We start from the raw sequence: 3,737 nt of genomic DNA on the forward strand, positions 1-3,737 counted from the left end.
GGTTTGTGTTCTGCTGTTTCTGTTCGTACCTTCGTGATGAATGATCCGGTACGTCGTGTGTGTGTGTCGTATGTGCAGCTATCAGCCAAGGGCATGACCCAAGTCATGGCCCAACATCAAAGAGAACTCTTCCTTTCAGTTACTTATTGCACCGGTCATCTGTCGATCGAGACGTGTTTGCCGGAAATAAAGGTTCCGCCGGTGCTACCACTAATATCCTTGTACTGTAGTAGCTTCAGTATTTCTCCCATTTTTTCTGCTACATGTGTAAATGTAGTTACAATTGAGAAAGCGAGAAATATTTGTTTTGTGAAATTTTTTTGACATATCTTTGTTATCTGGATATCAAATTTATTGCAAATTATTGTTGAATGCATCTTCATTTGAGAAAATGTGGACGGCCACAGGAGAAACATTAAACTTTGTCATATAAAGTTGGAAGTGTTTAACTGCTCAAACTTTCTACTTTGCAAACAAATAAAGTGATGCAAGGTATTCAGATGTCTACGGTTGATGAGAATTTACATTGAGTTCAGCATTAAAGTATTTAATTGTTGCTTTTGTGATTGCTACTATTTCATGGTTCCAGAAACATGTCTACTGTGGACTGTTTCATAGCTTATCTTTTCCAATCTGTTATCTACATATATCTACCTCGTGTTAATGCACTATCAAAATTGTCTCATTAATTCTTGTCACTTTCTCAAATAAAAATTATCATTTGCCTGGCTTGCCCCTAATTATATAAACCCTGTCAGAATTCTAAATCTTATTTCAAATGCAGAACTCGAAGAATTTCAAGAAAGATCATTGCTTCAAGGTTGGCAGCGGCCACAACATAATTGACATCAAAACTAGATCTGGGTCCTACATATCCAGTCTTGCTCGGTTATATTTCTTTTTTCCATTCCGTTATATACCTACGTATATGATTGGTTTGCTACATGAGGTAGCGACGAAATCACCTGATACAAGGTCAAACTAAGTTTCTATTCCTACAATACTAGCTACTAGCCAACAATATGTGTTTATGACTCTCACCACAGAGTGATTAATCATAGTAAACTATGTGCCAGCTTATATATGTGAGTCCAATCGATCTATCTTTTATTGGCATTACCCATTGTGTAGATTGGGATTATCTGCACCAACCTTCATAGACTCCTAAAACTATCCTAGGATTATCAGTTTCTCAAACAATTGAAGTTGCAGCCTATGTGAAATCTTTATTGCCTGATATGGTAGCACTAACTGTTTTTCTTTATTTTATGAATCACAGTCTAAAGGCTCAAAAGCAGTTGACCATTACCTGTCACGGTATACAAAACACCTATCTAATATTGGGGAAAATGTATGTATTTTCTCAAGCAGCTATGTGGATATAGGTCTTGCTGAAAATTTGTAACCGAGCTTGTAATCTTAACAATTGTTGTGGAACAGTCAGCTGATATGTTCATATGTGAATCATCCACCCAATTAGCTACAATGCTTTCCAAGGCCAGTACCATACCAACATTGGAGCCAAAAGAGCATGTGGTAACATCAAATGGTATCACCTTTCACATGACATTTTTTTCATTTGAGTATGATTATCTGTGGATCTAGATTGGTTAAGTATGTGCTTGGTAGATTGGTCATTATTGAAACTACATAGCATTGTTTTGTGCCTTTGCATTGCCCTTACTCTTGGAATGGCCTGACTTGATATTACCATTCTACTACTTTGCTTGTATTGTTGTCTTGTGTGCTCGTATTCTATAACATGGTCTTAAGAAGAGGAAGATATTATGTTGCTGGAAAACATCAATTTTCTTAATATGAAAAACCACATACAAAGCCAGAAATTGTTTCAAGAACTTCCCTACATTTGTAAGATGCTTCCAATAGTCACTTTTGATCATATAACTGCAAACTGCTACGGAATCTGGTATCATACTGACGTTGGATGATATTTAAATGACCATTTTTTCCTTTCAATAATGTTGATGATCTCTTAATGCACAATATCATAATTTTATTTTTCGCCATCTTAACCTATTTCCTATTGTTTCTATTCAATGTACGTTAATGCAAATTAATTCAAAGTAAATTATTCTTTGTAGCCAAATTGGACACATACATACGGTATGAAAATTTATGCAGAAGAGAAGGGCCCATCACTCCAGAGTCTAGGAATGGGTAAATGTAATCTTTTTATGGTACGTGATTTGATCTGGATCAAGTCTTACAGTATTAAACGTGGAATTTTGATTCGTTTTTAGAATTGTTTTTGTGTTTGGAAATAATTAAACACGAATTGAAAATAAGCATCAGTTTGCTTAGGCACTTAATAATATTATTTTGCTAGCAAGGTATTCATTTCCATCTTTATATATTCTGTTGTCATGTTTTTTTCCTATTTCTGCTGAACTGGACACATACATATACACATAAACATCGGTTCCGCAGAAGAGAAGGGACACTTTACTCTAGGAAAGCTGGGTAAATGTAATCTGGTACATAATCTAATCTCGTGCAAGTCTTGTGGGATTAAATGTAGAATTTTGCTTCGGTTTAGATTTTCTATGTGTCCAAATAGAATTAACCATGAACTAAATAGAAAATATTGTGCTTCCCTATAGTTTTGTGTAGCAACGCAGTATGCGCATGTTGGACTGTCCTATGGTGCCAATGGAGTCCCACCGATGTTGTTCTTTACTTGGTGCACTTATAAAATGTTCTCCGAGCCTGACTAGTTGAACAGTCCTGATATCATAATGGTGTTCCTTTGGTCTTTACAATTGGCTGATATTGTCTGCAAAGATTGAATGTAAATGAAGTTCTGATGTTGTGGTTTTGTTTGTAAGGATTATGCATACAACAAGGGGCAAAGAAAACAAAATATATGCAGTTTAAAATTATTAATTGTTATCCATTTAAGTCTATAGTCTATCTGATAGCTTGGTTAAAAAGCATAAAAATGAGCAGTTGGTATTTCCACAACCATGGTTATGCTTGTTTGTATGCATTGAGCTGACCCAAAGTGCTCATACTATCATGGATGTTCTTGTGGAGCACCGGCAACTTGAAAAGTTCCAAACTTATGTTTGGCCCTTAAAAGATAAAGGATATTCATCTATCCAAGTTTGACATGCTACTGTAAAAAAATGCCAAAACAATCAGTCTACCATTTTTATCTCATACTTCTTCGTACTTATTTCAGGAAAAATGCAAAAACAGTCAGCCATCAACCCTAACAGAGGGGCTAGAGCTCTTTATCTCTAATGTATAATCCTTTTATTTGGCGTTGTTGCCATGCCGCTATAGCTGGTCTTTTGCTATTCTCCTTTTACTGTAACCAGTTGTACTTGGTTTTTTCTATCCTCATATCAATGAAAATTCTGAGCGCTTCAAGTATCTTAGTTAATACTCCCTCCGATCTATAATAAGGTTTGAACTAAAAGCACGACACTTAATATGGATCATAGGGAGTACAAGATAATCAGATAGATACCTATCCTATGTGTATGCCATGTCCAACTATATTATTCTATGAGTACATTTGAAGAGAAATCAAATTTATTTTTTTTGGAATATTACATGTCTATATTTCATATATTTGTGTGATCTTTGAAATGCCTTGTGTCTACACTATATGAGATGAAGAAAAGCATAAGGAGTCGTGGAAACGCACGGGCAGTCAACTAGTGGTTACATAGTGGACATATGGGAACTTGACTATGGACATGATTTTAAGG

General features: G+C 35.4%; 1 long non-coding RNA gene across 1 annotated transcript; it reads left to right on the forward strand.

Annotated features, from left to right (window-relative positions):
* Positions 1-1,031: 1,031 nt before the first annotated feature.
* LOC125517183 lies at positions 1,032-2,137 on the forward strand. The gene is made up of 3 exons (XR_007287460.1): positions 1,032-1,351; positions 1,441-1,536; positions 2,103-2,137. It is a non-coding gene; the product is annotated as an uncharacterized LOC125517183 (long non-coding RNA).
* The last annotated feature ends 1,600 nt before the right edge of the window (positions 2,138-3,737 follow it).

Source organism: Triticum urartu, chromosome 6 (assembly GCF_003073215.2).
Source record: "Triticum urartu cultivar G1812 chromosome 6, Tu2.1, whole genome shotgun sequence".
Classification (NCBI taxonomy): Eukaryota; Viridiplantae; Streptophyta; class Magnoliopsida; order Poales; family Poaceae; genus Triticum; species Triticum urartu.